We start from the raw sequence: 12,097 nt of genomic DNA on the forward strand, positions 1-12,097 counted from the left end.
GTTTTATGAGGTCCCATTTATTGTTTCTCTCAGTGTCTGTGCTACTGGGGTTATATTTAGGAAGTGGTCTCCTGTGCCAATGTGTTCAAGTGTACTTCCCAATTTCTCTTCTGTGAGGTTCAGTGTGGCTGGTTTTATGTTGAGGTCTTTGATCCATTTGGACTTGAGTTTTGTGCATGGTGATAGATATGGGTCTCTTTTTATTCTTCTACATGTTAATATACATGCCAACTCCATTTGTTGAATATGCTTTCTTTTTTTTATCTTTGTCAAGAATCAGGTGTTCGCGGGTGTGTAGATTGATATCTGGGTCTTTGATTCGATTCCATTGGTCCTCCTGTCTGTTTTTATGCCAATACCAGGTTGTTTTCAGTACTGTAGCTCTGTAGTAGTTTGGAGCCAGGAATTGTGATGCCTCCAGAATTTCTTTTATTCTACAGGATTGTTTTGGCTATCTTGGTGTTTTTGCTTTTCCATATGAAGTTGAGTATTGTTCTTTCGAGGTGTGTGAAGAATTTTGCTGGGCATTGCATTGAATCTGTAGATTGCTTTTAGTAAGATTGCCATTTTTACTTTGTTAATTCTACCTACCCAAGAGCATGAGAGATTTTTCCATTTTCTGATGTCTTCTTCACTTACTTTCTTCAAAGATTTAAATTTCTTGTCATACAGGTTTTTCACTTGTTTGGTTAGAGTTACTCCAAGATATTTTATTCTATTTATTTGTGGCTATTGTGAAGGGTGATGTTTCTCTGATTTTGTTCTTAGCCCATTTATCATCTGTACAACATTTTCTTTATCCAGTCTTTGGTTGAGGGGCATCTAGGTTGTTTCCAGGTTCTGGCTGTTATGAATAATGCGGCTATGAACATAGTTGAGCAAGTGTCCTTGTGGTATGATTAAGTGTCCTCAGGGTATATGCCCAAGAGTGGTATCGCTGAGTCTTGAGGTAAATTGATTCTCAATTCTCTGAGAAACTGCCATACTGACAAGTTTGTACTCCCACCATCAGTGGAAGAGTGTTTATCTGACTTCACATCCTCTCCAACATAGGCCATCATTAGACATTTTGATCTTAGCCATTCTGTCAGGTGTAAGATGGTATCTCAGAATCGTTTTGATTTGTATTTTTCTGATGGCTAAGGATGTTGAGCAATTCTTTAAGTGTATTTTGGCTATTGGAGATTCTTCTGTTGAGAAATCTCTGTTTAAATCTGTACCATATTTTTAATGGGATTATTTAGTATTTTGATGTCTAGTTTCTTGAGTTCTTTATATATTTTGAATATCAGTCCTCTGTGAGATGTGGAGTTGGTCAAGATCTTTTCCCATTCTGTAGGCTGCCGTTTTGTCTTATTGTCAGTGTCCTTTGCCTTATAGAAATTTTTGCATTTCAGGAAGTCCCATTTATTAATTGTTGCTGTCAGTGTTTATGCTACTGGCATTATATTCAGGAAGAAGTCTCCTGTGCCAATGCATTCAAGGCTACTTCCTACTTTCTTTTCTATCAGCTTCAGTGTAATTGGATTTATGTTGAGGTCTTTAATCAACTTGGATGTGAGTTTTGTGCAGAGCAATAAATATGAAACTATTTTCATTCTATATGCCACTATCCAGTTATGCCAGCACCATTTATTGAAGATGCTTTCTTTTTTCCATTGTATATTTTGGGCTTCTTTGTCAAAAAGCAGGTGTTTATAGGTGTGTGGATTTATGTCAGGGTCTTTAATTTGATTCCATTGATTCACATTGATTTTTTATACAATACCAGGCTGTTTTTATTACTATAGCTCTACAGTAGAGCTTGATGTCAGGGATGATGATGCCTCCAGAAGTTCCTTTATTGTAGAGTATTGTTTTAGCTATTCTGGGTTTTTGTTTTTCCATATAAAGTTGAGTATTGTTCTTTCAAGATCTGTGAAGAATTGTGTTAGGATTTTGATGGGAATTGCATTCAATCTGTAGATTACTTTTGGTAAGATTGTCATTTTTACTATGTTAATTCTACCAATCCATGGGCATGGGAAATCTTTCCATTTTCTGTTATCTTCCTCAATTTCTTTCTTCAAAGACTTTAAGTTCTTGTCATAAAGGTCTTTCACTTGTTTGATTAGAGTTACCACAAGACGTTTTATATTATTTATGACTATTGTAAAGGGTGTTGTTTCTCTGATTTCTTTCTCAGTCCATTTATCATTTGTATATAAGAGGGCTACTGATTTTTTTTTTGGAGTTAATCTTGTATCCAGCCACATTACTGAAAGTGTTTATCAGGTGTAGGAGTTCCCTGGTAGAGCTTTTGGGGTCACTTATGTACACTATTATATCATCTGCAAATAGTGAAAGTTTGACTTCTTCCTTTTCAATTTTTATCCCCTTGATCTCCTTTTCTTGCCTTATTGCTCTAGCTAGAACCTTGAATACTACATTGAATAGATATGGAGATGCAACACGAATGATAAAAAGCCCAGAGACAGATATTGGGGTTCAAGCGGAAGACCAGAAAAGCAAAACAGCCAAGCCGCTAGAGGTTCTGACCTCTACCAAGGCTCAGACATAAAAAGGGCGATCCTGTCCTAGTGTGACAATAAACTACTGGGCTTGCCACCAGACCTCAGACTGCACCCAGACTGCACTGAACTCCTGCCATACATTCGTCCCTAGTGCTGGGATCAGGACCTGTCGGTCCAAGTGCTCGGATCAAAGGTGTGAGCTCTGTTTCTCTGTTGAAATGGATTTACTCTTGGGTAGCCCAGATGGCCTTGAGTCCTGGAATTAAAGGTGTGAGCCACCACTCCTGGACTCTAGTGCTTTAGCTCTTCACTCTGATCTTCAGGCAAGCTTCATTTCTTAAAACACAAATAATATACCAGTATAGAGAGAGTGGACAGCCTTGTCTTGTCCCTGATTTTAGTGAAATCTCTTTGAGTTTCTCTCCACTTATTTTGATGTTGGCTGTCGACTTGCTATATATTGCTTTATTATATTTAGGTATGTTCCTTGTATCCGTATTCTCTTTAAAACTTTTATCATGAAGGGGTGTTGGATTTTGGCAACGGTTTTCAGCATTTAATGAGCTGATCATGTAGGGTTTTTTTGTTCAGTTTGTTTATATGATGGGTTACGTTGACAGATTTTTGTATGTTGAACCACCCTCCTACCTTCTTAATAGTTAGGAAACAATTCAGTATCCATCAACATGATATATTCATTATCTTGTTTGTTGTTGGTTATCTAGACAGTTATATTAAAACATCAAATTGTATTAAGTATTATAGTTTAATCAATGTCAATTATATCATAAAATTTGTAAAAATTATTTCATGTAAATTTAAAATCTTTCTTAAAAGTATTGTTTTCCACATTTATGCTGGTTTGAATTTTTATGCTACATTTTGGCATATTTTCCTAACAATGCCTTATTTTGTTTCTAACATTTAATTTTTAGTATATTTTAAAACTTGATTTGAAATATCCACCACGGACCCATGTATTCAAAACTTGTTGCTTGTTCAGTGGTGCATATAGGGAGATGGTGGAAACTTTGAGAGGCAGGATGTGGTGGAGGAAGTCAGGCCCGGGACACACCTTCGAAGGGTGTTCTGGAACAGTCGTGTCTTCCTCTTCCTCATTTGATTACTGGCTACCATGAGGTGAGCAGCTCATTCTATGACACTCCCTCCCTGATGTGTAGTGTTAGCTTAAGCTAACGGAGCCAATCTACCACAGACTGAAACCTCTGACTCTGCAAACCGAACTTAATCTTTTCCCTTTTTAATCTTTATTTTTGAGAACTTTAAACATGTATTAGATATGTACTACTACTAATTAAATATATATTAATAATTATTTAAAGATTAATTACGGGGCTGGAGAGATGGCTCAGAGGTTAAGAGCACTGACTGCTCTTCCAGAGGTCCTGAGTTCAATTCCCAGCAACCACATGGTGGCTCACAGCCATCTATAATGAGATCTGGTGCCCTCTTCTGGCATGCAAGCATACATGGAAGGAATGTTGTGTACATAATAAATAAATAAATCTTAAAAAAAATTAATTAAATTTGATCAAATATACCCTCCAATTGCTTCTTCTAACACCTGCCATGCCCTCTATTAGTTCCTCTCAACTTGATATATTTTTTTAAATAACCCGTTAAGTCCAGTTAATGCTGCTGATATGTGCATGGGTACCATGTGAACTCTCCAATGGCCACTTCCTCAAAAGAATCCTTTCTCTTGACAAATTGACTTTCTCAAGAGACTGGAAAGATGACTCAGCAATTAAGAGCACTGATTGCTCATACAAAAGATGTAGGTTTGATTCCCAGCACTACACAGTGGCTCACAGCTACCTGTAACTCCTGTTCCAGGGGATCTGATAGCCTCTTTTCATCTCAGTGGGGACCAAGCATATACGTGGTGAACAGACATACAAGGAAGATAAAATATTCATATAATAAAAGTTAATAAATATCTAAATCTTTTTAAGTTGACTTTCTGCTGGGTGTTGAATGCACATGCTTTTAATCTCAGCACTTGGGAAGTGGAGACAGGCAGATCTCTGTAAGTTTGAGGCCAGCCTGATCTACAGAGCTAGTGAAATGGGTTTTCCATGTCCTCCCCCCACCAAGAAATCCCTCCCCACAATTAGTCATCTTCCTTATACTTGGCATGATTTGTCTACCCCCATACTCCATACTCTAGCAAGTGCAGTCTCTCTACTCCTAACACTTTCTATGCTCTGCTTCCCTCCCCACACCTCTCCTTCTCTGCTTGATATCTTCACTACCCTTCCCTGCTGTCCCTCTTCCCTGGCCCTGGTCATGTCCAGTCTGCTTTCTTTTCTCTCTTTTCTGGACTCTTGCAGATGCTTCCAGATATTCTCTCTCACCCACAATAAAAACCCTCCCCAGTGGAGCAGTCATGTTGGCAACGTCTTTACTGCCGCCACCCACCCCCATCCAAGCTCTTGCCCTGACAGTCTCAGTGATGAACACAGAAGTCAAATAAACCCTTTCCTCTTTTGATCCTGGTGTTTTCCTACAGCAATAGACACTTAACATAGTGTCTATCACGATGGGCCAGCATAGCAGCAGTGGACTTCTGAGGATGGGGACGTTTCCAAGTGGCCTTGCTTCCTCCTTCCCATTGCTCTGTGATTTCTTGGAGAGTTGTCTGTAGTTGCATAATATTGACTGGCAACATTATTATTGTTATTCTCTCAACAGTTTCTTTCCATTTTTATTCTTTAGTGCTGGGGATTGAGCCCAGCGTCTTACTCTATTACTGAATCCTTACTATATGGTTAGTCCTCAGATCTATTTTTTTTAAGTAGTTCATGGGCAGTAGGAAAGTAAAAATCAGGAGGCTTTGTTTTTTCTGTTTGTTCTTGGATTTTGAGACAGGATTTCTCTGTGTATCCCTCTCTGGTTGTCCTGGAAGCCATACTGTAGACCAGGCTGGCCTCAAACTCAGAGATCTGCCTGATGAGGCTTTATCTTCAAGTTAGAAATTAAAGTGATTCAACTCAGCTATCTTCTCATAGTCCTGTAACCACATGGCTACATTGTTTCCAAGGCACTTGGGAAATGTAGTCCAGAGCCGAAAGCAACCCCACTCAGTTTAATTTAGAAATGAGCAGCCTTGAAGGTTGTTGAGGATGGATCCTTTTTTTGTCCTTGGTAACATTCTAATTTGTGAAGTAAAAACTATAAAATATAAATGAAGAACTACAGCAGGTCTTTCTTTGGACTGCCAGCTCCCAAATAATGTCACAGAGACTTTTATCATGAAAGCTTGGCCTTGCCTTAGGCTTGTTCTCAACTAGCTCTTAAAACTTTATTTTATTTTAATCTACATTCTTCCACAGGGCTTGTTCTCTCTCAGTACCATATGTCTGACTTCCTCCGTGTCTGGCTGGTGAATTTCCTTCCTGAGATTCTTTCCAAGTTCCTCTCTCTGCCCAGAAGTCCTGCCTATCCTCTCCTGCCTAGCTATTGGCCTTTCAGCTCTTCATCAAACCAATCAGAAGTTGCCTTAGGCAGGGGAGGTAAAACAGAGACATCTTCACACAGTGTGATCAAATATCCTGCAATACAGAACATCTCAGAGAATATTTTAATTCCCAGCACCCACATGGCAGCTCTGTCTGTAACTCTATCCATGCTGGGGAGTATTATTTTCAGGTATGTGACTTTGTTTAAGCTGCATCTGTTTAACTCTGTGAAGCTGTGTTACTTTACCTGTCTAAAACACCTGATCATTCTAATAAAGACCTGAACAGTCAATAGCAAGGCAGTAGAAAGGATAGGTGGGGCTGGCAGGCAGAGAGAATAAACAGGAGAACCGAGAAGGAGGAGAGAACAAAGAGCAAGAAAATGTCAGGGGCCAGCCACCCAGCTACCCAGTAAGCCACAGAAAAGAAGCAAAGAAAGGTGTACAGAAAAGGAAGATAAAAGCCCAGAGGCAAAAGGTAGTTGGGTTAATTTAGATTAAGAAAAGCTGACTAGAAACAAGCCAAGCTAAGGCCGGGCATTCAAAACTAAGAAGAGCCTTTGTGTGTGGTTTATTTGGGAGCTGGGTGGTGGGCCCCTCAAGAAACCAAAAGAGGAAAGCATCACACTACACATCCTGTTCTAGGATTTGACACCCTTGCACAAACACGCGTACAGGCAAAACAGCACATAAAAAAATAAAATGAAAAAAAATCCTTAAGTTTTGAAGTGCTTATAAAGTTTTATAGTAAAAAGCTTGAAGCTGGAGAGATGGCTCCGAGGTTAAGGATGTGTACTGCTCTTCCAAAGGTCCTGGGTTTGGCTCCTAGCACCAGTCAGTGACCTCCAACTGTCTGAAATTCCAGCTCCAGGGCCCTGATAGCCTCTTCTGGCCTTCTGTGGGAGACACAAAGCTAACGTAGCTTGACAAGGTAATTCTTTTTGTAAAAAGCAAAACACTGGGCCTTCACAGTGCTCTCTTTGATCTGACCTAGGCGTGACTATACCTCATCCCATTGGTAGAATCTTAACTTCTCAATCTAATAAGGCTGTTTGACTGTGACTGGCTAATCAATAAAAAGGGGACCGGGAAGGCTCAGGAAACATGAGTGCTTGTCTGACTAACTACCTTTGATAGAAACAACAAAATATTACTAACTTGTGGGCATTGCACTTAAGTGGATAAACACACACACATGCATAATTAAAAATAAAATCTAAAATCTAAAAGAAAAAGCTATTTAACCATGTCGGTCAACACAATGGTCCCTTTAGTCATGATCCCACTGCCCATTGTGGGGTGATTTCTTCTCTCTACTCATTACCCGTTCTCCCCCTTGAGAGTGCCTCACATTATCTGTCATATACTCTGTCTCGATCATTTGGATTAACGTGATGGAGATCATGAGGACTGGGAGCTCAGGGGAGGACATAGTTCCCAGTAACATTAACATTCCAAGGAGATTAAATGTGAACAGGAAGGGACAATCCTTAACATTGTTGATCTGGGCAAAACAGGTCTTCCTTCATAAAATATAGCACAAATTTGTGTGTGTTTGTGTACACGCGCATGTGTATAGGTAGACAATATTGCAGGATATTTGATTGTACTGTGAAATTCTGAGACTGTATTAATAAAATTATCCTTGGATCAGGGGTGGAGCTAGTGACTACTTGACAGGAATTAGCCTAGAGAGGAGAGAGGAACCAGGAAAATGGATAGAAAGATGCACAGGAAGGAGTAGGGAGGGATATAGAGACTCGTTGTCTTTTTGGTTTGGAACAAGTGGAGAGATGCTCCCTTGTTGGGTCTCGGGCCCAAAAGAAAAGTTAGCAGATTGCTTCTTGGCGTTTCTGATCTAGTAGGTTTTCACCCCAACATCTGACTCACAAGTCTTTATTGCTAAACAGAATGATAGTTGTGTTAAAACCTACATTTGACAGCCATGGCTGAGCTGGTGCTAGTGAGATCAGATATCCTGCCAGGCCCTGAGGCACAGATGGGACTTAAAATATCAGTAGATTCAGGTGCAGTTATTAAACCAACAGAAAAACAACAGAACAAGGTGCATTTTGAGACCAGAGGACAACTTTGGCAAGTTGGTCCTCACCTTGTTGAGGTGGCAGAGGTGAGTGGATGGGTGGGGTGTTTCTGTAGTTGCCGTGTACTTTAACCTGTCTGGCTTAGACTCCGAGTGATTCTCCTGTAAGAGTGCTGGGATTATAGCTCTTGTAATCTGGGATTGCAAGTGTGTGCAACCTCATCTGGCTTTGTCTGAGAGTCAGGTTGTCAGGACTGTGTAGCCTTTAGCTACTGAGCCCAGGTTCAATGCACACTTTTAATAGGATTCTATTTCTTGGTTTTGTCTTGTTTTTGAACAGGATCTCATGTAGCCAAGGCTTGAATGTTATAGCTAACTAAGCATGACATTCAATTCCCAATCTTCCTCACTGCTTCTAATACTTGGATTATAGGTATCCATGCTCAGTGGGATTCAGTTGCTTAAATTTTCAGAATAAATGAAATGTTATGTGGCAATAAAACCAGTTTTCTGTGTATTGATATTTTACCTTCATGTGTGTCTGTGTGTGTGCCTTTTGCATGCCTCATGTCAGCAGAGGCCAGAAGAGGGCATCTGATCCCCCAGAACTGAAGTTACAGAAGGTTCTGAGCTACCACCTGGATGCTGGTAATCAAACCCAGCAAACCCAGGTCCTCAGGAAGATCAGCTTCTCTTCACCCCCTCTGAAGCCAATTTTTAAGACCTATAAAAAGTACTCACACACACACACACACACACACACACACACACACACACACAGAGGAATCAGTTCCTGACTATATTTTTTATTTGTTAATACTGGTTTTTCTTTTCTTTCTTTCTTTTTTTGGTGTATTTGTTTGCTTTTTGAGACATGGTTTCTCTGGGTAGCCCTGGCTGTCCTGGAACTCGATCTGTAGACCAGATTGGCCTTGAACTCACAGAGATCTGTCTCTGCCTCTTCAGTGATAGAATTAAAGGCATGAGTCACCACCACACAGCAACACTGTTTTTTCAAAAAGGTCTCACATAGCCTAAGATGGTCTTGATCTTGTCAAGTAGCTGTGGATGATCCAACTTCCTGAACCTCCTGGCTCCCAGTCTTTCCCTCCCCTCTTCTGTGATGGTCCCCGAGTCTTAGAGGTTGTGTTGTAGATCTGTCTGCTGGGCACTGCATGATAACTTATTCTCTGCATTTTGACCAGTTGTTCCGGTTCAGGGCTGCTCGTGAGAGGCCACGGCACTCAAGGTTTTCATCAGGGCTGCAGGCACCTGAAGGCATGACTTGAGGGTTTGCTTTCAACCTGGTTTGTGTGTCTGGTGGAGAGTTACCAGTTCTGTACTAAAGGGAGCTCAGTAAGCCAGCTACAGAGCTGGACTGCTTGCACCAGTGGAGGGGATAGTAGGAGGGAGAATGGGAGAAGGAGGGGAGGGTTAAGCAGAGAGTGGGGGAGGGAGGGGTAGGGTAAGAGAGAGAGTGGGGGGGAGGGAGAACAAGTCAATGGGGCAGAATGCAAATCCACTGATCACTTGACCTCAGAAGAGACATTACTTTTGAACTATTCGTTTGGGCACTTAGACTAACCTTCACATAAGGTGAATGCCATTATAGGAATGTTGAAAATATGGCCTAGAATCCCTGTGGGTTATCTTAAAGGCTATTTAGCATAATAGCTAACCCAATTTTGGGAAAACTCTCCCATATTGGCCTATAATGTACCAACCTCTCATAAAAAAAAAAAAAAGAACAGTTTAAGAAATTCTGGAGCTGGAGGTGTAGTTGGTGGTAGAGTGCATTGCCTAGGACTTGCAAGGCCCTGTGTTGAACCATTGTAGAAAAAAGGTCATCAGACTGTGGAGCTGGAGTAAGCCTTTAATCTGAGCACTTGAAAGGTAGAGGCAGAGGCAGAGGCAGATCTCTCTGAGTTCGAGGCTAGCCTAATCTACATAGTGGGCTCAAGGTCAATAGTAAATATTAAGACTTCCCCTTCAAAATAAATAAATATCCTTAATTCTATCTATCATAATTTAACTCTAAAGTTTTTTTTTTTTTTTAATTTCCCTATGTATTGACTATACATAGGGAAAAAAAGTTGGGTGGCACATTCACAGGAGATTAAGTTTTAGTAATTTCATTAGGTTCTCAGAAGCCTTGATGTTTCAGGTTTTATCTGAAAAAATAAATTGTCAAGCATCCTTACTTTTACTAGTCAGAAGTGGTTCTCTTAGAAATGAACATTTGCAATCAGTACTGGTTTGGTTTCTTGAAGTGTTTTAGAGGTTAATGTTAGCTGAAGGCTCTTCGGAAGTGAGTTTCTGTATGTTTTGGCCCATTTTGAAGACACAGGATCCTCTGATGTTGCCTCGACATTGAACTATATTTGGGGAGTTGACGTACAGAAGGTCTGTCTTGGATTAGGGCTCAGAATACCTAGGGGATTTCCTGATGAGGACCAGGGTCAGACATCATGACAGATGTTATCTCCTCTAACTTTGGAAATGGAAGCAGCTTGGGGCCATTGCACACTCATCTGACAGGAACGCTAAGAAACTGTCAGGAGACATCCAATGTGAAAACCCAGAAATTTGCTGTTCTTCTACCACTTCTCACGGCATATCAGTGTGACAAAAAGGGATTAAAGCATTCTGATAAGGGTTTTGGTTTTTAAGCATTTAATAATGAATTAAAAAAATAGAAAACAGACCTTATTGCCAGGCTTTATAGTAGAATAATTAAAACTAATTATCATGCCCATTAATATCTTAATTATTCTATTACTAATGAGTTAAATTACTGTGATGGAAATAAAGATATTTTAGAATGAAAGACATTTTAGTTCCCCTTAAGTATCTCAAAGTAATCCTTGTGCTTTAGAAGTTGGTATTATTTCATTATAAAATGGAAGCACATTTAAGTAATGAAAATATGAATATGCCTTAAGGTGGAAAATATATGGAAACAATGACCCCCCCCACAGGGCATATAAATTGAGCAAAGCTTTTCATTTGAATGATTAAAAAATGCAATGCAATTTTGCATATTTCAATCACTAAAGACTGATACATTTTGAAAAAAATCAAGCTATGAGCTTAACATGATATATATATATATATATATATATATATATATATATATATTCCCTACAGTACCAAAGTTAGTCCCAAAAGTTATTGAAGGACTTTCAAAATAAAAGTCAAAAGGCATGTCCTTCCCTGTGCACACTCAGTCTGTTAAAGAATTGATGCTATAGCATCTCATTTAAACACTGTAGTTTAGATGTTACTCAGAAAATATTGTGGGTCTTTAATGCAACTACATTCTCCCACCTGAAGTGGAAGCTGTTGGTAGACTGCTTGTTCAGCGTGCATCAGGCTCTGAGCTTTATTCCCAGTACCATACAAACCAGGATGTCGGCACAACATACCAGTAATCCTAGTGTTTGGGGAGGGTGGGTGGAAGTCAGACAATCAGGAATTCCTGGCCATCTTTGTATGGCTAGTTCAAAGCCAGCCTGTGCTATAAGGAGTGTGCCTCAAAAATAATGTCAAACAAACAAAAACAAAACCCTTAAAAGTTCTTGGTGCTTTCCCTCTACAAGTGAAAATTTTAAATTGGGACAAGGATTTTTTTTTTCATTTTAGGTCACAATATATTTTCTAAAAATAGCACAATTATAGGAACATTTAAATATTAATAACTTACATTTTCAGTAACTTGTTGGATTCTTACCATCTGGCCTGGACACCTTTAAACCCAACATTATTTACCACTTTTCTTCCTCCAGCATGATCTCAAGACCGAAGTTTTAAAAATTTAATAGATGCCACATGATGTATGCTAGTAAAGTAAAATTGTGGTGTCCACAAAGGACGTTAAGTACCAGATTCTAAAACTCAACTGGACTGCTCATTTCCCGTCATGCAACTTTGGAGGGTAGCAATCTGAGTTTGAAGCCTCCTGCTCAGCTCGGATTCCACGCAGCGAGTCACCGAACTTAAAAAAAAAAATAATAAATTTCTACTAACAGTGACAGCCCTTTGTGTGGCGGGGCGCAGCTGCGG

The sequence above is a fragment of the Myodes glareolus genome, chromosome 22, assembly GCF_982192425.1.
Source record: "Myodes glareolus chromosome 22, mMyoGla1.1, whole genome shotgun sequence".
NCBI lineage: Eukaryota > Metazoa > Chordata > Mammalia > Rodentia > Cricetidae > Myodes > Myodes glareolus.